General features: G+C 32.5%; 20 non-coding genes across 20 annotated transcripts; 10 read left to right on the top strand and 10 right to left on the bottom strand.

Moving 5' to 3' along the window:
* Window positions 1-1,073: 1,073 nt before the first annotated feature.
* On the bottom strand, window positions 1,074-1,145 carry Trnad-guc (transfer RNA aspartic acid (anticodon GUC)). Its single transcript has one exon. It is a non-coding gene; the product is annotated as a tRNA-Asp (tRNA).
* Window positions 1,146-1,264: 119 nt separating this feature from the next.
* On the top strand, window positions 1,265-1,336 carry Trnaq-cug (transfer RNA glutamine (anticodon CUG)). Its single transcript has one exon. It is a non-coding gene; the product is annotated as a tRNA-Gln (tRNA).
* Window positions 1,337-1,897: 561 nt separating this feature from the next.
* Window positions 1,898-1,971, bottom strand: Trnai-aau (transfer RNA isoleucine (anticodon AAU)). Its single transcript has one exon. It is a non-coding gene; the product is annotated as a tRNA-Ile (tRNA).
* A 107-nt stretch (window positions 1,972-2,078) lies between these two features.
* Trnar-acg (transfer RNA arginine (anticodon ACG)) lies at window positions 2,079-2,151 on the top strand. The gene has a single exon. It is a non-coding gene; the product is annotated as a tRNA-Arg (tRNA).
* A 175-nt stretch (window positions 2,152-2,326) lies between these two features.
* On the bottom strand, window positions 2,327-2,398 carry Trnad-guc (transfer RNA aspartic acid (anticodon GUC)). The gene has a single exon. It is a non-coding gene; the product is annotated as a tRNA-Asp (tRNA).
* Window positions 2,399-2,517: 119 nt separating this feature from the next.
* On the top strand, window positions 2,518-2,589 carry Trnaq-cug (transfer RNA glutamine (anticodon CUG)). Its single transcript has one exon. It is a non-coding gene; the product is annotated as a tRNA-Gln (tRNA).
* A 561-nt stretch (window positions 2,590-3,150) lies between these two features.
* Trnai-aau (transfer RNA isoleucine (anticodon AAU)) lies at window positions 3,151-3,224 on the bottom strand. The gene has a single exon. It is a non-coding gene; the product is annotated as a tRNA-Ile (tRNA).
* A 107-nt stretch (window positions 3,225-3,331) lies between these two features.
* Trnar-acg (transfer RNA arginine (anticodon ACG)) lies at window positions 3,332-3,404 on the top strand. The gene has a single exon. It is a non-coding gene; the product is annotated as a tRNA-Arg (tRNA).
* A 174-nt stretch (window positions 3,405-3,578) lies between these two features.
* Window positions 3,579-3,650, bottom strand: Trnad-guc (transfer RNA aspartic acid (anticodon GUC)). Its single transcript has one exon. It is a non-coding gene; the product is annotated as a tRNA-Asp (tRNA).
* Window positions 3,651-3,769: 119 nt separating this feature from the next.
* On the top strand, window positions 3,770-3,841 carry Trnaq-cug (transfer RNA glutamine (anticodon CUG)). The gene has a single exon. It is a non-coding gene; the product is annotated as a tRNA-Gln (tRNA).
* A 4,592-nt stretch (window positions 3,842-8,433) lies between these two features.
* Trnar-acg (transfer RNA arginine (anticodon ACG)) lies at window positions 8,434-8,506 on the top strand. Its single transcript has one exon. It is a non-coding gene; the product is annotated as a tRNA-Arg (tRNA).
* Window positions 8,507-9,389: 883 nt separating this feature from the next.
* Trnad-guc (transfer RNA aspartic acid (anticodon GUC)) lies at window positions 9,390-9,461 on the bottom strand. Its single transcript has one exon. It is a non-coding gene; the product is annotated as a tRNA-Asp (tRNA).
* A 119-nt stretch (window positions 9,462-9,580) lies between these two features.
* Trnaq-cug (transfer RNA glutamine (anticodon CUG)) lies at window positions 9,581-9,652 on the top strand. Its single transcript has one exon. It is a non-coding gene; the product is annotated as a tRNA-Gln (tRNA).
* A 534-nt stretch (window positions 9,653-10,186) lies between these two features.
* Trnai-aau (transfer RNA isoleucine (anticodon AAU)) lies at window positions 10,187-10,260 on the bottom strand. The gene has a single exon. It is a non-coding gene; the product is annotated as a tRNA-Ile (tRNA).
* Window positions 10,261-11,486: 1,226 nt separating this feature from the next.
* Trnad-guc (transfer RNA aspartic acid (anticodon GUC)) lies at window positions 11,487-11,558 on the bottom strand. Its single transcript has one exon. It is a non-coding gene; the product is annotated as a tRNA-Asp (tRNA).
* Window positions 11,559-12,305: 747 nt separating this feature from the next.
* Trnaq-cug (transfer RNA glutamine (anticodon CUG)) lies at window positions 12,306-12,377 on the top strand. The gene has a single exon. It is a non-coding gene; the product is annotated as a tRNA-Gln (tRNA).
* A 6,088-nt stretch (window positions 12,378-18,465) lies between these two features.
* On the top strand, window positions 18,466-18,538 carry Trnar-acg (transfer RNA arginine (anticodon ACG)). The gene has a single exon. It is a non-coding gene; the product is annotated as a tRNA-Arg (tRNA).
* Window positions 18,539-18,717: 179 nt separating this feature from the next.
* Trnad-guc (transfer RNA aspartic acid (anticodon GUC)) lies at window positions 18,718-18,789 on the bottom strand. Its single transcript has one exon. It is a non-coding gene; the product is annotated as a tRNA-Asp (tRNA).
* Window positions 18,790-18,908: 119 nt separating this feature from the next.
* On the top strand, window positions 18,909-18,980 carry Trnaq-cug (transfer RNA glutamine (anticodon CUG)). Its single transcript has one exon. It is a non-coding gene; the product is annotated as a tRNA-Gln (tRNA).
* A 3,395-nt stretch (window positions 18,981-22,375) lies between these two features.
* On the bottom strand, window positions 22,376-22,447 carry Trnah-gug (transfer RNA histidin (anticodon GUG)). Its single transcript has one exon. It is a non-coding gene; the product is annotated as a tRNA-His (tRNA).
* Between the last annotated feature and the right edge of the window lie 431 nt (window positions 22,448-22,878).

Here is a 22,878-nt window from a genome sequence, read left to right as displayed (position 1 = left end):
TTTTGTATCAAATTCAAAGATCAAAATATTGTATTTAATTCCTGTACTGTACGAATATTTTATAGATTACTAACAGCAAAGCTTTTTTTACATCCTGTTTCAGACGAATTTTGGTGCAATAAATTTCAATCGATTGATCAAAATGTCTTAAAACAAAGATGGTTAGTTTTATGGGAACCATTTAAACCGCCAGACATTATTGAAATAGACTTTAAAGTCTTTCATAATATAATTTTTACGAATGAAAAATTATTTAAAATTGGGAAGATTGATTCTAAAGTTTGCGCTCTTTGTGATTCAGGGACTGAAGACATATTCCACTTATTTTTAGAATGTAAGCAACTCCAAGACTTTAAGAACAATTTTGTAATTTATCATCTCGAAACATTTTTGAAAGACTGTGAAAATAGTGTATACAATACCTTGAGTTTTGAAAATATTTTTCTAAATGGTTTTACAAAGAAAATCAAGCATGTTAATTTTTTCTTTCTGAATTTTTTCCTTTCAATGTGTAGAATTTCAATTTACAAAAGAAGACAAATATATATACAAAGTGGAAAACTTATTGATGTTACAAGGTTGTGCAAATATATGTTGAGACATTATATTTCATACTATTTTTATCATTTGTGCATTAATGAAAACAGAAAAGAAATATTTTATAAAAAGTTTTTGAACAGAAATCATATTGTGAAAGAAACTGAAGGTGTACTTTTATTTATTTTTTAAACAAACATATGTGATTATTCCTTTTTAACACTGTTGTAACCTGAATTATAATTGTTATACATGTATGTAAATGAAGTTGAATATAAATAAAAGAGAAAAAAAAAAAAAAAAAACGCGTCTGACTACGGATCATTAGCTTCCAGGTTCGAATCCTGGCAGACTCGCGGCATACTTTATATATTTTTTTTTTTCAAGAAAAGATATAAAACTTGTTGTATCTCATTTAAATAGGCCTACTCTCACGATAAAATCTCATCTATGTGAAAATGAATATTTATTTATTTTGCACGTGAAGAAATAAAATCAAGAAATAAAAGAAAAAAAATGTTCAGACAATAATACTCCTCCCCGGCGGGGAATCGAACCCCGGTCTCCCGCGTGACAGGCGGGGATACTTACCACTATACTACCGAGGAAGTTATAATCAGCCCTCCTTAGTACAGACTGAGACATGATCGAGTTGTTCACTGGCATGTCACTCGGTTCAGGGGTCGACTCAAAAGTAAATCTCCAGAGAACACCTAACATTTTATGAGGTTCCATGGTGTAATGGTTAGCACTCTGGACTCTGAATCCAGCGATCCGAGTTCAAATCTCGTTGGAACCTAACCAACGTTTTTACCCGATTTTCCTTCCTTAGCCTGGCTAGGAAGCCTAAATGTGTTCGAGGATCATGTCAAAATACTAATGGTCGAAGAAATACTTAAGCCTGAAATTCTTTGTTTGCACGGGAATGTAATTTTGTGTGTGTGTTTTTTTGAAGATGAAGAACAAGTTTTAAAAACTCGAATTTTCACTCAATTTTAAGAAACTGACTAACAGATTAATTGACTTATGCTATTTAATTAGAGTAAGGTCATGTGCTTGATTTTCATAGCACTATTTTACTGACATATCCTCGTGTTGAAATCAGAGAATTTCATAGTAAAACAAGCTTCCGAAGCCCAAATCAATGCAGAACGATTTGTCTGTTTTATTGTAGAGGTGTCAAAATACATTCTTTAGGCACCAGTTTCACGGCATTCATCATACTTACCAGTAGTCATTTAATCTGTATTATCTACTACATATAAATGTAGGTCGAAGTTGAAAATGCACAAGAGCAAGATTTTATCTTGTTTTCTATCCATGGCAAGGGTTGGTTCTAAAAAATTAAAAATACATATGTTGGCCAGTGTGGGGGTCGAACCCACGACATTCGCGTTATTAGCACGACGCTCTAACCGACTGAGCTAACCGGCCCTTAAATAATGTATATTGATGAACTTAATCAGTTCCAGTGATTGACAAATCTTCAGGAATCAAAATTGCATTTTCCTTTCGTGTGTAATTCAAAAGTACAGATCATCGGGTCTGTGGCGCAATGGATAAGGCGTCTGACTACGGATCAGAAGATTCCAGGTTCGAATCCTGGCAGACTCGTGGCATACTTTAAATTTTTTTTCAAGAAAAGATATAAAACTTGTTGTATCTCATTTAAATAGGCCTACTCTCACGATAAAATCTCATCTATTTAAAAATGAATATTTATTTATTTTGTACGTGAAGAAATAAAATCAAGAAATAAAAGAAAAAAAATGTTTAGAAAATAATACTCCTCCCCGGCGGGGAATCGAACCCCGGTCTCCCGCGTGACAGGCGGGGATACTTACCACTATACTACCGAGGAAGTTATAATCAGCCCTCCTAAGTACAGACTGAGACATGGTCGAGTTGTTCACTGACATGTCACTCGGTTCAGGGGTCGACTCAAAAGTAAATCTCCAGAGAACACCTAATATTATATGAGGTTCCATGGTGTAATGGTTAGCACTCTGGACTCTGAATCCAGCGATCCGAGTTCAAATCTCGGTGGAACCTAACCAACGTTTTTACCCGATTCTCCTTCCTTAGCCTGGCTAGGAAGCCTAAATGTGTTCGAGGATCATGTCAAAATACTAATGGTCGAAGAAATACTTAAGCCTGAAATTCTTTGTTTGCACGGGAATGTAATTTTGTGTGTGTTTTTTTTTTGGAGATGAAGAACAAGTTTTAAAAACTCGAATTTTCACTCAATTTTAAGAAACTGACTAACAGATTAATTGACTTATGCTATTTAATTAGAGTAAGGTCATGTGCTTGATTTTCATAGCACTATTTTACTGACATATCCTCGTGTTGAAATCAGAGAATTTCATAGTACAACAAGCTTCCGAAGCCCAAATCAATGCAGAACGATTTGTCTGTTTTATTGTAGAGGTGTCGAAATACATTCTTTAGGTACCAGTTTCACGGCATTCATCATACTTACCAGTAGTCATTTAATCTGTATTATCTACTATATATAAATGTAGGTCGAAGTTGGAAATGCACAAGAGCAAGATTTTATCTTGTTTTCTGTCCATGGCAAGTGTTGGTTCCAAAAATTAAAAATACATATGTTGGCCAGTGTGGGGGTCGAACCCACGACATTCGCGTTATTAGCACGACGCTCTAACCGACTGAGCTAACCGGCCCTTAAATAATATGTATTGATGAACTTAATCAGTTCCAGTGATTGACAAATCTTCAGGAATCAAAATTGCATTTTCCTTTCGTGTGTAATTCAAAAGTACAGATCAACGGGTCTGTGGCGCAATGGATAACGCGTCTGACTACGGATCAGAAGATTCCAGGTTCGAATCCTGGCAGACTCGTGGCATACTTTAAATTTTTTTCAAGAAAAGATATAAAACTTGTTGTATCTCATTTAAATAGGCCTACTCTCACGATAAAATCTCATCTATTTGAAAATGAATATTTATTTATTTTGTACGTGAAGAAATAAAATCAAGAAATAAAAGAAAAAAAATGTTCAGAAAATAATACTCCTCCCCGGCGGGGAATCGAACCCCGGTCTCCCGCGTGACAGGCGGGGATACTTACCACTATACTACCGAGGAAGTTATAATCAGCCATCTTAAGTACAGACTGAGACATGGTCGAGTTGTTCACTGACATGTCACTCGGTTCAGAGGTCGACTCAAAAGTAAGTCTCCAGAGAACACCTAATATTATATGAGGTTCCATGGTGTAATGGTTAGCACTCTGGACTCTGAATCCAGCGATCCGAGTTCAAATCTCGGTGGAACCTAACCAACGTTTTTACCCGATTCTCCTTCCTTAGCTTGGCTGGGTAGCCTAAATCACGTCAAGATACTAATGGTCGAAGAAAAACATTGGTCTCAAATTCTTTGTTTGCAGTGGAATGTATTTGTGTGTGTTTGTGTTTTAGGCGATGTAGAACAAGTTTTAAAAACTTCGAATTTCACTCAATTTTTTAGAAACTGACTAAGAAATTAACTGACTTATGCTATTAAATTTTAGAGTAATTAAGGTCCTGTGCTTGACATTCATAGCATTATTTTACTGACATATCCTAGTGCTGAAATCAGAGAATTTCATAGTAAGACGAGCTTCCGAAACCCAAATCTATGCAGTACGATTTGTCTGTTTTATTGTAGAGGTGTCGAATTACATTCTTTAATAACAGAGAAACCACTCCACCAGCTTCACAGCATTCATCATATTTATTAGTAGTCGTTTAATCTGTATTAACTACTATATATGAATGTAGGCCCAAGTTAGAAATGCACAAGAGCAAGATTTTATCTTGTTTTCTGTTCATGGCCAGTGTTGGTTCTAAAAATTAAAAATAGAGGTGTTGGCCACTGTGGGGGTCGAACCCACGACATTCGCGTTATTAGCACGATGCTCTTTTTTTTTCTCTCTTTTATTTATATTCAACTTCATTTACATACATGTATAACAATTATTATTCAGGTTACAATAGTGTTAAAAAGGAATATAATCACATATGTTTGTTTAAAAAATAAAAAAAAAGATATATTCAGTTTCTTTCACAATATGATTTCTGTTCAAAAACTTTTTATAAAATATTTCTTTTCTGTTTTCATTAATGCACAAATGATAAAAATAATATGAAAGATAATGTCTCAACATATATTTGCACAACCTTGTAACTTCAATAAGTTTTCCACTTTGTATATATATTTGTCTTCTTTTGTAAATTGAAATTCTACACATTGAAAGGAAAAAATTCAGAAAGAAAAAATTAACATGCTTGATTTTCTTTGTAAAACCATTTAGAAAAATATTTTCAAAACTCAAGGTATTGTATACACTATTTTCACAGTCTTTCAAAAATGTTTCGAGATGATAAATTACAAAATTGTTCTTAAAATCTTGGAGTTGCTTACATTCTAAAAATTAGTGGAATATGTCTTCAGTCCCTGAATCACAAAGAGCGCAAACTTTAGAATCAATCTTCCCAATTTTAAATAATTTTTCATTCGTAAAAATTATATCATGAAAGACTTTAAAGTCTATTTCAATAATGTCTGGCGGTTTAAATGGTTCCCATAAAACTAACCATCTTTGTTTTAAGGCATTTTGATCAATCGTTTGAAATTTATTGCACCAAAATTGGTCTGAAACAGGATGTAAAAAAAGCTTTGCTGTTAGTAATCTATAAAATATTCGTACAGTACAGGAATTGAATACAATATTTTGATCTTTGAATTTGATACAAAAATTAGGTAAAAAATCATTTCTTGTATATTCAGTTTCACAAACATATTTTCTCCGTTCATGTGGAATAACTGATTTCAAACTAATATAATTTTCTTTGACAATATTAACATCTATATCAGGATTATCTTCTTGAATTATTTCTATAATACAAGAAACAGGTAGAAAACCAGGTATAATCTCATAAGTAATGTCTTTTACATGTAAATTACCTGATCTGATAAAATGATCCCATTTCAAAAATTTTATATAAAACAGGCGAGAGTTGTGGCAAAAACATTTTGTAAAATTCAACAGTTAACCCATCTGACCCTGGGCTTTTATTATTTGACATTTCTTTTACAGCCCTGTCTATTTCATCACAGTCAATAGCCTTTTCACACATCTCAACATCTGTTTGGTTAAGTTTTTTATCAACAAAACATAAAAGCTTATTCTTACTTTCACTTTCAATTGTTACTGAAGAATACAATTTAGAATAAAATTGATACTGTAAATTTAAGATAGAATCAGTATCATTCTTAATCACCCCATCATCATCAATTAATTCTTTAACTGTATTAGACTCTTGTCTCTTCTTTTCCAAATTCAAAAAATACTTTGTACATCTATCTGACTCATTTGCCCATTGAGCTTTAGATCTCAATATAGCTCCTCTGCATTTTTCATTTTCTAATTCTGCCAAATCCATTTTTAATGCTTCATACTTTTCTATATCAATGTTATTACCATTTGCAATATTTTGCGACATTCTCTGTAAAGCATTTTGAATTCTAAAAAATTCTCTGTTCTTTTCCTTTACTTTCATCTTGCTAAAACATTGTGAAAATTTCTTTATTTTATATTTAAGATTGTCCCACCACACTAATATTGAATTATTATATAACTTACAACACTTTTCCTGTTCAATAATCTCAATTATTCTTTGTTTGTATGTATTATCAGACAATAAAGAATTATTATGAATCCATACACCTGGGCCTCTTTCACACACATCAGTACTAAAGTATAAAACTATCATTGAATGATCACTAAAAGATGTATTTGAATACATTATATTCTTAACAAAAATACGTAAATCATTTGACACTAAAATATAGTCAATTCTGCTTTGAACAAGATTCCCTTCAATAATACGCTTCCACGAAAATACAAGTTCTCTTTCGTTTCTTTTTCTCCATATATAAATCACATGAAACTTATTAATTATTTCTATTAGTGCTTTATAACTCTGATCATATTTATGATTTGTTTTTCCACATCTATCAGCTTCACTAAGCGTGTTATTAAAATCGCCCATAATGATAAGATTTTGTGTTTCAGGAATAACCTTCAATATATTTTGAAAAAAACATGGTTCTTTCTTTAGAATCATTTGGTGCATATAGATTGATAACGTCAAAACTTTCATCATTTTCTTTAAAATCTTCCATCAAAATTTTGAACAAAGTCTATATTTGAGTTAATGTTATTCTTTATCAAAAATGCTACACCTCTAGTCGACGTAATAAAATTACTGCAAATAATATTTCCATTCCACATGTGTTTGTAATTTTCTATTAATTCATCATCCCAGTGGGTTTCCTGCAATGCAATAATATCAAATCTTTTTTTTCAAATAACTTAACTACATTTTTCATCTTATCTATATTTCGTAACCCATTGCAGTTCCACGAAGAGATCACAACCATTAGAAATAAAAAGAAAGTAGATAACTTCCCCATTGCTATTTATTTTTCTTTGCTTTACTCTTCCTCTTATTTTTCTTTTTCCTTTTCTTTTTACCATTGGCTGTGTTCATAACGATTTCTGTGTCCTATTCTGAATTGTCTCCCGTTTCCTCTTCATCCGTTTCACTCTCGTCAGCAGGGACTTCATCCATGTCAACATTACTTCCATCCACTTTTTTTCTCTCTTCACGCTGAACTTCATTACTGTCCGCTTCCGTTTTTGTTTCTGTATTTTTGTGTTCTTCACCTGAAATTGAATGTTCACCTAATTCCCCTTCTTGAGCCTCTCCTTTACCGTCCTCGTTAGTCACCTCCTGATCCTTGATATCAGAACTCCATTCATCATCTCCGGAATCCGATTCATGATCACCTATGCGTTGTCTACAGGTACACCTGTTTTCCCATTCACCACACTTATGACAAAGATGGGATCTACAAGCCCTTGCGTAATGACCCTGACCTTTACATTTGAAGCATACAAATTTGGGACACGCTCTAAATAAATGCTCACTAGAATAACAGAGCGAACACACTTTGATCTGATTGTTATGTATACATCTATAATATTCTTTCCGGAATCTTATTGTGTACGGGAATGATGACATATTCTCTGGTAATCTAACCTTTGCGTAACGTGTACCGTCTGCAATGGTTGTTCCAGGATAATATCTTCTCTTAATCGGCGATAATAACTCGACATTCATTGATTGTAGCGCCAATTCTATTTCCCCGTCTTCTATATGCAGGTAGATGTAAGAAGCTGACTACTAGGGAACTTTGAATAACTTCTTCACATTCATAAACTTTTTCTCCTACTCTGATCCCCTCTAGTAAATACTGAGTGGGGGCTTTCCCGTCTAAAGTAATTTCAAACAAATTCCCAGACTTTGGAACACATGCATACAAAGACCCTATTCCACGGTGTTCATGCACAGATTTTATTATTTCATCTGGCTTTACTCGGGAATTGTCATGCACATTTACTTCTAGGGTGTTTTCTCGGCAGTACTTTCGTTGTATGGTGAATTCACTAGATCCGCCACTTTGACCACCACCTGACCTGGCTGGCATTGTTATTTTGTTTTTACAAGCAATATAGGTTCAAAGTCAAACTTATTTACACTATAATTATTAACATATATACAATGGCTTTGTGCCTAAAATTCAACAGTTAAATTTTGCCACTTACAACAAGCACAAATGGTCCTTTTCAATTCATCGAAAATTCCTCGTGCTCACTCCTAAGAGGCCAACCGTAAGTCCCAGCACGACGCTCTAACCGACTGAGATAACCGCCACTAAAATAATGTATACTGATGAACTTAATCAGTCCCAATCATTGACAATTCTTCAGGAATCAAAATCTTATTTTCCTTTCGTGTGTAATTCAAAAATAAAGATCAACGGGTATGTGGCGCAATGGATAACGCGTCTGACTACGGATCAGAAGATTCCAGGTTCGAATCCTGGCAGACTCGTGTCATACTTTACAATTTTTTTTCAAGAAAAGATATAAAACTTGTTGTATCTTATTTAAATAGGCCTACTCTCACGGTAAAATCTCATTTACGTGACAATGAATATTTATTTATTTTGTACGTGAAGGAAAAGAAACAAGAAATAAAAGGAAAAAAAATGTTCAGAAAATAATTCTCCTCCCCGGCGGGGAATCTAACCCCGGTCTCCCGCGTGACAGGCGGGGATTTTTTCTCTCTCTTTTATTTATATTCAACTTCATTTACATACATGTATAACAATTATAATTCAAGTTACAACAGTGTTTAAAAGGAATAATCACATATGTTTGTTTAAAAAATAAATAAAAGTATACCTTCAGTTTCTTTCACAATATGATTTCTGTTCAAAAACTTTTTATAAAATATTTCTTTTCTGTTTTCATTATTGCATAAATGATAAAAATAATATGAAATATAATGTCTCAACATATATTTGCACAACCTTGTAACATCAATAAGTTTTCCACTTTGTAAATATATTTGTCTTCTTTTGTAAATTGAAGTTCTACACATTGAAAGGAAAAAGTTCAGAAAGAAAAAAATAACATGATTGATTTTCTTTGTAAAACCATTTAATTTTTTTTTTCAAAACTCAATAAAAATAAAAAAAAAAAAAAAAAAAACGCGTCTGACTACGGATCAGAAGATTCCAGGTTCGAATCTTGGCAGACTCGCCACATATATATCTCATGTGGGTTTTTTTTTCATGAAAAGATATAAAACTTGTTGTATCTACTTTAAATAGGCCTCATGGTAAAATCTAATCTATGTGAAATTGAATATTTATTTTGTACGTGCAGAAAAAGAATCAAGAAATAAAAAAAATATTCAGAAAATAATATTCCTCCCCGGCGGGGAATCGAACCCCGGTCTCCCGCGTGACAGGCGGGGATACTTACCACTATACTACCGAGGAAGTTATAATCAGCCATCCTAAGTACAGACTGAGACATGGTCGAGTTGTTCACTGACATGTCACTCGGTTCAGGGGTCGACTCAAAAGTAAGTCTCCAGAGAACACCTAATATTATATGAGGTTCCATGGTGTAATGGTTAGCACTCTGGACTCTGAATCCAGCGATCCGAGTTCAAATCTCGGTGGAACCTAACCAACGTTTTTACCCGATTCTCCTTCCTTAGCTTGGCTGGGTAGCCAAAATCACGTCAAGATACTAATAGTCGAAGAAAACATTGGTCTCAAATGCTTTGTTTGCAGTGAAATGTATTTGTGTGTGTGTTTTTAGGAGATGTAGAACAAGTTTTAAAAACTTTGAATTTCACTCAATTTTTTAGAAACTGATTAAGAGATTAATTGACTTATGCTAAGGTCCTGTGCTTGACTTTCATAGCACTATTTTACTGGCATATCCTAGTGTTGAAATCAGAGATTTTCATAGTAAGACGAGCTTTCGAAACCCAAATCAATGCAGTACGATTTGTATGTTTTATTGTAGAGGTGTCGAAACACATTCTTTAATAACAGGGAAACCACTCTACCAATTTCACGGCATTCATCATACTTAATCTGTATTAACTACTATATATAAATGTAGGTCCAAGATGGAAATGCACAAGAGCAAGATTTTATCTTGTTTTCTGTCCATGGCAAGTGTTGATTTTAAAAAATAAAAATAGAGGTGTTGGCCAGTGTGGGGGTCAAACCCACGACATTCGCGTTATTAGCACGACGCTCTAACCGACTGAGCTAACCGGCCCGTAATTACTATATATTGATGAACTTAATCAGTTCCAGTGATTGACAAATCTCCAGGAATCAAAATTGTATTTTCCTTTCGTGTGTTATTCAAAAGTACAGATCAAAGGGTCTCTGGCGCAATGGATAAGGCGTCTGACTACGGATCAGAAGATTCCAGGTTCGAATCCTGGCAGACTCGTGGAATACTGTATAATTTTTTTTCAAGAAAAGATATAAAACTTGTATCTCATTTATAAAGGCCTACTCTCACGGTAAAATCTCATCTACGTGCATGAAAATGAATGTACTACCTTCCATGTCATTTTGAAACATATAAACACGGATTACGGTCAGTTAAACAGTTTTTATTGTCGCAAACAGTGCACATAGGGGCGCGGATCCTAATATGCGCAGGTGTCCCTGTTTATAATAGGTGACGATATACATTAGGTATTGTGCACATAGGGGCGCGGATCCTAATATGCGCAGGTGTCCCTGTTTATAATAGGTGACGATATACATTAGGTATTGTGAGTTGTGTGTGGGTGGTAAAAAGCTATAATAAACAAATACAAATATATAAATACAAGCTACAAATAAATTCAGAACAAAGTTACAATGTTTGAATGAACAAGATCAAGTTACATTGGTGACAAATTAGACACACAGGTTTACTCGCTATAAGTACACATGAACTTTTACAGAGGTATTTAATGTCGCTTTACATTAGGCTTAAAATTGCAGCTGTAAAACAATAAACTGAAAACTTGTAAACTTACATTGTGATCGGTCAGTTTCTCCGAGTTTAATAACGTCTGGACATGTACATTTCTGAGTCTTTTACAAGAATGAATTGTGTGAGTGAAAATACAGACTAAATAGTAAATCCACAAAGGAAACAGCATAGTTTCATAATTAAAATAAATATCAAACTGCAGGCCCTCCCAAGTTAAATAAAAAAAGCAGCAGATTTTGACTTTAACATAAACAGCAAACGGGACTTTATGGTCAGTCAGCAAAATTCAAGCTTGAGAGTATGATTATAAGAACAAGTTGAACAATGAACAATGTATTATTAGTCATTCAGAAATTGACAGATTTGCGACTGTACCTAAAAGTGCATAATCTGCAATTCTAAATAACAATATACAGAATGTAACACATTAATGAATATTTATTTAATTTGCACGTGAAGAAATAAACTCAAGAAATAAAAGAAAAAAAAATGTTTAGAAAGTAATATTCCTCCCCGGCGGGGAATCGAACCCCGGTCTCCCGCGTGACAGGCGGGGATACTTACCACTATACTACCGAGGAAGTTATAATCAGCCCCCTTAAGTAACAGACTGAGACATGGTCGAGTTGTTCACTGACATGTCACTCGGTTCAGGGGTCGACTCAAAAGTAAGTCTCCAGAGAACCCCTTACATTCATTCATTCATTCATTCATTTATTCTCTCAAAAACCATATGAATGGTACAAAAGGTACATATATACACATTTACAATAATTATGGACGAGCAGAGATTACAGGAAGACAGACAGTGTCAAAAAGTTTGATGATAAATATACACAATTTTCTTAAGAATGCTGGGTCAGTATTTGTTATTAAATTACAGAATTTTATAATATTTAGATGTACATAGTATTTCGAATTCTTTAACAGAAAATCTTTTCGAATATTACAAAATACATTACATTCCAGTAAGTAATGAAATTCGTCTCCAATTTGATTATTATTACATAAATAGCACACTCTTTCATTTCTTTCAACATTATTCAATCTATCCACGTCTATGGAAAGACGATGGTTACTTGATCTGAATTTTGAAAAGATATATCTAAATTTTCCTGGAAAATAGTTAAGTATTTTTCACATTCAAACTTTGTTTTAAAAATTCTATATGTAATACCTTTACTGGAATTATTCATATGACTATACCATTTTTGTAAAAATTGGTAATTGAGCTTTTGGTTTATTGCAGTCGCAATCCATTTAACACTATGAAAATTTTGATCATTCCAAACATAACATAGTCCTGCAGTGTTTAGAACATGATATGAGGTTCCATGGTGTAATGGTTAGCACTCTGGACTCTGAATCCAGCGATCCGAGTTCAAATCTCGGTGGAACCTAACTAAAGCTTTTACCCGATTTCCCTTCCTTAGCTTGGTTAAGTAGCCAAAATCACGTCAAGATACTAATAGTCGAAGAAAAACATTGGTCTCAAATTCTTTGTTTGTAGTGGAATGTATTTTTGTGTGTGTGTGTGTTTCTAGGAGATGTAAAACAAGTTTTAAAAACTTTGAATTTCACTCGATTTTTTAGAAACTGATTAAGAAATTGATTGACTTATGCTATTAAATTTTAGAGTAAGGTCCTGTGCTTGACTTTCATAGCACTATTTTACTGACATATCCGAGTGTTGAAATCAGAGAATTTCATAGTAAGACGAGCTTCCGAAACCCAAATCAATGCAGTACGATTTGTATGTTTTATTGTAGAGGTGTCGAAATACATTCTTTAATAACAGAGAAACAACTCTACAAGTTTCACGGCATTCATCATACTTACCAGTAGTCGTTTAATCTGTATTAACTATTCTATATAAATGTAGGTCGAAGTTGGAAATGCACAAGAGCAAGATTTTTTCTTGTTTTCTGTCCATGGCAAGAGTTGGTTCTAAAAAATAAAAATAGAGGTGTTGGCCAATGTGGGGGTCGAACCCACGACATTCACGTTATTAGCACGACGCTCTTTTTTTTTTTTTTTTTTTTTTTATCTTTTATTGATAAATCTTACAAATAATACAATACATATATATCACAGTCAATATCCACTATATGTAGTCAATACATCATTTAACAAAAAAATTAAAAAATGAACAATAGGGTTCCTTCTGTTTCTTTCAAAATAAGATTTTTTCTCAAAAATTTCTTGTAAAACATTTTTCTATTGTTTTCTACCATACATAGGTGATAATAATTATAAGAAATGTAATGTCTTATTAAGTATTTACAAAATCTTTTCAATTCTAGTTTTTGACTGCTTTGTAAAAACAACTGTCTCCTTCTATAAATAGTAAATCTACAAATTGAAATGAAAAAATTAACGAAAAAAGTATTAACATTCTCAATACCACTAGGAAATGTTGTTAACAAAAGTTCTTCAATGTCTAAAGTGTTATATAAACTATTCTTACAGTCCTTCAACAATGACTCTAAATGATATATGGCAAAATTGTTTTTAAAACCTTGTATATCTTTACATTTTACAAACATGTGCATTAAATCTTCACACTCTATATTACATAGTGGACATCTATTAGAATCTGTTTTACCAATTTTAAACAGTTTTTCATAGGTAAAAATTCCATTATGAAAAATTTTAAAATCAAGTTCTACAATATCAGGAGGTATACACCTTTCTTTAAATACAATCCATCTATTATCAAGTTTTGCTGTATTCTCTAATTTTAATTTCTCTTTCGTTTGACACTGGAGGTTGAAACAATTTTTGAATTAATATCTTGTAAAATATTCTAACAGTGCATGAAGAAAATCCATAGTTTTGATTTTGCACTTTTAGTGAAAAATTGGGCAAACATATATTCTTCCTGTAAATATTATTTTGAATAACACCTTTCCACTCTTCTGGAATAATAGACAATAATGTTGAGTAGTCATTTTGAATAATGTTTGCATTAATCTCTGAATTATACTCATGTATTATTTCAACAATGAAAGATGCAGGTAAAAATCCAGGTATTACTTCATAGGAAATGTCTCTAATATGTGTAATACCAGCTTTAATAAAGTGCTTCCACATCAGTGTTTTATTTTGATTGACAATTTTGGGATTTAAAAACAAACAGTAATTAAACACATCATTTATATTTTCATCATAATCAATATCATCCCTCAAAGCATACCATGCACTAAACATTTCAGAATAAAAAGATGGTAAAAATTTTAAATCTCTTTGACTCAATCGTAAAAGAAATATTTCAACTCCTCCTTTTAAATCACAGATTTTTGTTAAAAAATAACTAAATACATCTTTCCATACATGTTGTTTAGTAGAACACATATACTTCGCTAAAAATTTGAGTCTAAAAGAAAGCATTTTCAAATAAATATCATTTATTTTTAAACCACCTTTTTGCCTTTCTCCAATTGCTGTTTTATATGACACTAAATGAGCACCATAATTCCATAAAAAATTTGTGCATTCTTTCTGAATGGTATCTCTAGCCCAGAATGGAATAGAAATTACAGATAATAGATACCATAATTTAGACATTAGTAATGTATTTATGACAGTAACTCTTCCTTGTATTGTTAACATTCTTTGTCTCCATAAATTTAAAATTTGCTTAATGTTTTGTACTTTGTTTCTCCAATTCAAATTTTCACATTCTGGTTTGTTTCTACCAAAATAAACACCTAAAATCTTCATAATATTTGTTTCTGTAATTTCAAATAATTTTTTATCATCTTCTAAAAGTTTTCCAGACCCTATACACATCATTTCCGACTTCTGTATATTTATTTTTGCACCAGATGCTCTTCCATACAAATCAAAAATTTTTAATATTTCAAAAATAGATTTCTTATCACAAACTGACATTGTTGTATCATCTGCATGTTGAAAAATCAATGCAGTTTTATCAGACATAGGAATATGTATACCTTTTATTAAGCTATTACATTTGATTGCACAACTTAAAGGTTCTGCACATAATACATACAACAAAGCAGATATTGGACAACCTTGTCTTACTGAGTTTTTGACTGGAAAATATTTTGTTAGATGACCATTGCTTTTAACACTGCTTTGAATATCTGTATAAAAAATTCTTACCCATTTTCTAAAACTATCTCCAAAACCAAATACTTTTAACACATCTAATAAATATTCATGACTAATTCTATCAAAAGCTTTTTCTTGATCAATTTTCAAAATATAACCTTCTATTTCGTCCATTTCAGACATTTCTATAATATCTCTTATACTAGCCAAGGAGTCTGCAATATCTTTACCAATTATACAACATGTTTGACTCTCAGAAACAATATTTGGTAACACAAGTTTGAGTCTATTAGACATTATTCTTGCTATTATTTTGTAATCTACATTCAATAAACTAATTGGTCTCCAGTTTTTTAACAATCTTTTATCACCTTTTTTCTTTTATAATAATGTTATAACACCCATTTTCATAGAATGTGATAACGTTTCCTTTTTTTCTATTTCTCTAAAAAGTTTATACAATATGTTTTTCAACTGGGGTAAAAATGTTCTATAAAATTCAACCGTTAAACCATCAGGACCAGGACTCTTATTGATGGCCATTTCTTTTATAGCTTGTTCTATTTCATTAATATCAATGTCTCTATCACACATTTCCATGTCATTTTCATCAAGCTTTGTATTAACCAACGACAACAGTTTATTTTTACTTTCACATTCAATTTTCACGCATGAATATAACTTAGAATAGAAATTGTATTGCATTTCTAAAATAGAGTCTAAATCTTTCTTTACTTCTCCCGAATCACTTACCAATTCTTTTACTGTATTTGCCTCTTGCTTACTCTTCTCTAAATTCAAAAAATATTTCGTACACCTATCAGACTCGTTTGCCCATTGTGCCTTAGACCTTAGTATAGCACCTTTACATCTTTCAATTTCATACTCATTAAGTTCTGTTTTAAGTTTTTCGTATTTTTCAATGTCCACATTAATACCATCAGCAATACATTGTGACATTCTTTGTATATTGTTTTGAATTCTAAAATACTCTCTATTCCTTTCTCTAGCTCTATTTTGACTATAACTTTGTGATAATTTTTTAATTTTGTACTTTAAATTATCCCACCAGACTAATATTGACTGTTCAAATAAAATACAAGATTTTTCTCTTTCAATTAATTCTTGGATCTTATTTTTATAATATTCATCACATAAAAGCAAATTGTTATGAATCCAAACACCTGGTCCTCTTTCAGACACATCTGAGTTAAAATTCATTACAACCATAGAGTGATCGCTCATTGTTGTTTCTACATAAAAAATATTTCTCACATAGGTACACAAAAGTTTTGAAACCAAAATAAAATCAATTCTACTTTGCACAAGCACTTCTTCTCTAATTATCTTCCTAGAAAAAAACTTTTATTCTTTCATTCCTTCTTCTCCAAATATCGATCAGATCATGCGCACTCATCATTCCTATCAGTGTTCTATAGCTCTGATCATACTTGTGTAATGTTTTGCTACATCTGTCTATTTCAGCTAAAGTATTATTGAAATCTCCTAAAATTATTAAACCTGTGGAAAGTGGCACTGTACGTGTAACCTTTTCAAAAAATAAGGCTCTCTCTTTCATTTCATTTGGAGCATATATATTGACAATATCATATTTGTTATCATTTTCCTTGTATGTAATATGTAAAAATCTACCATCTAATCCATTTATACATTCAATGCTTGTTTTAATATTATTTCTTATCAAAAATGCAACCCCTTTGGATGACATGTCTACACTATCATAATAAATTTCACCGTTCCATAAATGTTTATAATTTATTATAAAATCATTTTTCCAGTGAGTTTCTTGCAAAGCCACAATATCATATTTTCTATCTTCAAATAAACTAAATACCATTTTCATTTTATCAATATTGCACAATCCGTTGCAGTTCCAAGAGGTAATGAAAACCATTATTGGTATGAATAATGTAATATTTATTCTCATCATTTTATTTGTTTTTTTTGCTTTGCTCTTGATCTTTCCTCTCTTTTTCCTCTTTTTCTTTTCGGTGATGGTAACTTCTGACTCAGGATCAGACTCTGAACTAGACAATTCTTTTTCTTGATCGCATTCGCGCATTTCACTGTCAGTAATTTCTAATGTGTCTTTTTCATGTTTGTCTTTGGTGATTTTCTTGTCAGTTTCGATTTCGCTTTGAACATTATTATCTGCTCCCTCTGCTTCTTCTTCTTTCTCGTTTTCTGGAATGTGCCCTTCAACTTGCTCCCCCATGATTTCCTGTTCCCCTTCCTTGGCCTCAAGATCATCATCATTGTTTACGTTAGAATCGTCCTTGTTCTTCACCTCCTCGTCCACGCCCCATTCACTATTGTCATCTCTGTCCGATTCTTTTTCACTGTGTTCACTCATCTGGCACGAACATTTATGTTGCCATTCTCCACATTCGTCACAGCGGACGGATTTACATGCCCTAGCATAATGTCCTTGACTTTTACACCTAAAACATGTGAATTTAGGACATGATCGAAACAAATGTTCACTGGAAAAACATAGGGAGCACACTTTGATTTGTCCATTATGAAGACATCTATAATAATCTTTCTGAAATTTTATTGTATATGGAATTGAGCTCATGTTTTCAGGCAATTTGACTTTTGCATATCTTGTGCCGTCAGCTATCGTCGTTCCAGGATAGAACCTTCTGTTTATTGGGGATAAAAGTTCAACTCCCATGGATCGTAATGTCATTTCTATTTCCATGTCATCTACGTAAGCGGGCAGGTGCATGAAACTTACAACTAATGAACTTGGAACTACCTCGTGACATTCGAATGTATTCTGTCCTATTTTTATCCCCTCTAAGAGGTACTGCAAGGGGGCTTTCCCATCCAATGTTATTTCATATAAATTTCCTGATTTTGGAACACAAGCTAACAAACTTCCTACACCACAATGAGAATGAATGTACTGAATAATTTCCTCGGGTTTAACTGAAGAGTTATCTTTCACATTTACAAACAATGTATTCTCGCGACAGTATTTTCTGCCTGAAAATAAATTTGTAGATCCGCCAAGATGGCGACCACTTGACGTGGCAGCCATCCCCTCTTTTTGAAAGTTATTTACACCTTTTGATAATTCAAAAATATATACAAACAGCAAACAAAGTCAAAGTATATACAAATAGTCTTCCACTGGAAGCATAAATATTTCACTGGTTCACCATATAAAGTAAACACTTATGGATGTATTCGAACAGCCAAAATAATACGTGCTCACCTTGCCATAAGCAAACCGGAAGTCCTCGCACGACGCTCTAACCGACTAAGCTAACCGGCCCTTAAATAATGTATACTGATGAACTTAATCAGTTCCAGTGATTGACATATTTTCAGGAATCAAAATTGTATTTTCCTTTCGTGTGTAATTCAAAAGTTTAGATCAACGGGTCTGTGGCGCAATGGATAACGCGTCTGACTACGGATCAGAAGATTCCAGGTTCGAATCCTGGCAGACTCGTGGGATACTTTATAATCTTTTTTTCAAGAAGAGATATAAAACTTGTTGTATCTTATTTAAATAGGCCTACTCTCACGGTAAAATCTCATCTAGGTGAAAATGAATATTTATTCATTTTGTATGTTAAGAAATAAGATCAAGAAATAAAAGAAAAAAAATTTTTTCAGAAAATAATTCTCCTCCCCGGCGGGGAATCGAACCCCGGTCTCCCGCGTGACAGGCGGGGATACTTACCACTATACTACCGAGGAAGTTACAATCAGTCCTCCTAAGTACAGACTGAGACATGGTCGAGTTGTTCACTGACATGTCACTCGGTTCAGGGGTCGACTCAAAAGTAAGTCTCCAGAGAACACCTAATATTATATGAGGTTCCGTGATGTAATGGTTAGCACTCTGGACTCTGAATCCAGCGATCCGAGTTCAAATCTCGGTGGAACCTAACCAACGTTTTTACCCGATTTCCCTTCCTTAGCTTGGTTAAGTAGCCAAAATCACGTCAAGATACTAATAGTCGAAGAAAAACATTGGTCTCAAATTCTTTGTTTGCAGTGGAATGTATTTGTGTGTGTTTGTGTTTTAGGCGATGTAGAACAAGTTTTAAAAACTTTGAATTTCACTCAATTTTTTTAGAAACTGATTAAGAAATTAATTGACTTATGCTATTAAATTTTAGAGTAAGGTCCCGTGCTTGACTTTCATAGCACTAATTTACTGACTTATCCTAGTGTTGAAATCAGAGAATTTCATAGTAAGACGAGCTTCCGAAACCCAAATGAAATCAGTACGCATTATTAGCACGACTCTATTCTTATTTTTATTATATATAATTATATATTTATATATATATATACTTTTTATTTATTATTTTGTTTAGCTGACCGGCCCCTTAAGAAATGTATACTAATGAAGTTAATAAAAAGTTCTTCACATTACTTAATCAAAAGTTCTTTACATTCTTTAACAGAGAAACCACATTCAAGACGTATACTTGAATTCGAGTTGAATACTCTCTTTACAATAAATGGAAAATGGAAAATTGTGAACTTATTCATTTTATTTTCAACATAGGGAACTGGAATTCTACCCCCAGGAAAATGGTCAAAGACAATAGAGCATAAATCACTTCTTCTGTTTCCATACACGTAAGATCTTATACTATTTGTTATAAAGTAATCAATTAATTTTTACTTCGTCTTTTGAAATTACTGAATTGATAACAAACTGAGTAATAAACTGTGTATTTCAATTATTATATAATTTTAGGATCAATAACAGATTGAACTTATTGCCAAAAAAAAAAAAAAAAAAAAAAAAAAGAGAGAAAAATCTTTTATGTGTAGTATATAGAGGGTTCTTAAATTGAACAAGATAAGGAAACTCTACACAAATTGAGAAACTGTATAGAAACCTTCATAATGTACAACTTCCACGTTCATAATATAATGTTGTTGAATTTATTGAATTGATAAATCAATAATTTCATCAAATTAAAGCAAATATTTATAGGGAATATTAATTTCCTACTGCATTCAGTTCTCACCTGTTATACATTAAGTAAATAGATTTGCTTACCTGTCAGATAAAAATCATCTTTCAAAGTAATGTATAAACCTAAAAATTGATCTGTAATTTTTTTATATCCTTGGGTACCAACTTTCTTTTCTATATGCTTGCCTTATTATTGAAAATTAAAATGATGGGGGGGGGGGGGGTGATAGAAAATCATTATTACATGAACATTAGTTTATTATGAAAAGTCAAATAAAGAAATGCATTAAACGCTCTTAATGATCCACTTATAATATCATCTAAGTCACTTGTTATACCTCCATAAATCACTGTAAATTATTTTATTTGAAATTAATATATAAACCAATTCTGAAAACGTTTTAAATAAATTTAGAATACCAATGATAAATAAAAAGAAATCTTTAGTTATATTGGATATCTATATGCATGTATAAAAGGAAGATAAAAGCCCTCGAAGGTGTATATATAAGGCAGACAAATTATACAATTTGCTTTTAGCTATCGGAGTAAACTTTTGTCAGCCTATCATGTAAAAGATTTAGTTATTTGAATGTTTAATTATTGTGTCAACTTTACAATTCCATCAATCAAGATGTTCCTAAATGTAAGCAGCTAAATCGTACGATAAGCTCTACGGATTCATTTAGTTCATGCATTATATAGTACTTATAATTCTAATAGTAATGTTATATATTGACATTAAATCTCATTCGTCTGTCCGCCTGTCACAGAAACTTTACCCTTGGTCATAACTTTTGAATGAGAAGAGATAGGGTTTTCATATTACACATGTACATTACCTGTGACAAGAACTTTCCAAATATTCTATGATTTTTGACCCTGTGACCTTGACCTTGAAGTTTGACCTACTTTTCAAAAATTTTAACATTACTTTACTTTGTTCATAACTTTTGAAAAGGAAAAGATAGGCTTTTACATTACAAACGTATATTACCCGTGACAAGGCCTTTCTAAATATACTATGATTTTTGACCCTGTGACCTTGACATTGAAGTTTGACTTTCTTTTCAAAAATGTTATCTTTCCTTATAACTTTTGATTGAAAAGAGATAGAGTTTTTATATTTGACATGTGAATTATCTGAAACAAGATGAATCCGAGAATGCTATGAATTTTTGACCCCTTGACCTTCATGTTTGACCTAATTTTCAAAAAATTTAACTTTGGTGATTACTTTTAAAAGACATATGATAGGGCGTTCATATTTGATACAATATGCCATAAATAATGGCATCCAATCCACTAAAACACCGAAAGCAGGGGACCACAATTCTTTGAATTTGCCTGTTTGTATTGATACAGTATTTTTCATGTTTGGATCTGATCGATTAAACACCCACTTGAATTCAGATTTCATCAAAGATTTTCTGTTCTGTTTTAAATCGTAATACATTTGATTTCATCAAAAGCTATCATACAGACTAGCATCTTCAAAATTGTTAAGTTGAACTGAAAGTTTTCTTTGTTTGTTTGTTTTACGTCCCTCTCGAGAATTTTTCACTCATATGAGATGGTGGAATGCTGCAAATTTAGACCTATACTCGGCACTCAGGGCCACTGAGCAGTAAGAGATCTTTTTCGTGCCAGAACCTCCTGCGACACGGGACTTTAGTTAATGCAGTCTCATCCGAAGGACGTCTCCACATTCCGCAGTGGGATTCGAACCCGCAACTTAAGGATCAAATCCTTATTCCGCGACTCTAGAGCAAACGCTCTAACCACTGTGCCACGCGGGCGACTGAACTGAAAGTAGGTGAAGTATATTTTAAGGCCCTGAGGCTTTAAACATTGCCCACTGAAGAGATTTATCTGTGGTATCCGTATGCAGTTGGAGTGATCTGACCTTAGACAGAAGACAGAATCAACGGAAATGACACAATTTGTAATAAATTACAAAATTCTTAACATTGTATTAGACCAAAACAATTAATTGAATACATTCTTTGCATGTTTTTTCCTAAATAGTAACAACAGTGATTTCAGTTCACTAATACTTTTGTTTTTTAACATTTTTCCTTTGGAAATATGAGAGGTACTCCATGCTGAAAATGAACTAGATAAACTCAATATGTTTATACAGGTATTTATGTGATACAATTTTCTCGAAGTCAAAAACAATTGTTTTCATTAGTTTAGAGCTTCCTTAAACACAATTTTCAAAAGCTATAAAAACTTATTATTTTGTGTCATTATTAACGAGTATTATGTCTATCGCAATGTGAAAAATGCTTCATTGATAGAAAAAGAATAGCCACTATGCCGTAACAGCGACTGCACAGCCACTGCCGTGACCAGGATTCGAACCTGGGTTGTCGCGGCCACAACGCGAAGTACTAACCACTATACGATCACGGCTATTTTAGTGGCTATTACTTTATGAAATGGTAAAGGACCGGTACTTTGTTCCATATTGATTATGAAAAAAGGGCACTTACTTGAGATATATACAGCATTTTATATTAATGCTTGTTTCCTGTGCTTTAATATTAATGTTTTTTCCTGTGCAAACATAAGTTGCAAATAATCAGACTTAGGTTCTGTAATTTGGATAATTACAATTGATATAATTCTTATAAATCTTATAGTCTTTTTTTCAATTGAAGCTTTGAAAAATTCTAAGGAATCATTTTTTTTGTTTTCCTCACTGATTAGGACTTTGTACCTGTAGGTAAATTGTTTTTGTCTACGAAAATCAAGATGCAATATTTGCTTTTAGTTTTTAACACCTTAGAGCTCAATCTACTTTCAAAGACCAAGAACACATTGATCAGCATATATCTAAAACA

Source organism: Saccostrea echinata, unplaced genomic scaffold (assembly GCF_033153115.1).
Source record: "Saccostrea echinata isolate AGI-Se365-2 ecotype Australia unplaced genomic scaffold, CSIRO_AGI_Sech_v1 ptg000054l, whole genome shotgun sequence".
Lineage (NCBI taxonomy): Eukaryota > Metazoa > Mollusca > Bivalvia > Ostreida > Ostreidae > Saccostrea > Saccostrea echinata.
This window is presented reverse-complemented; position numbering and strand designations above follow the sequence as displayed.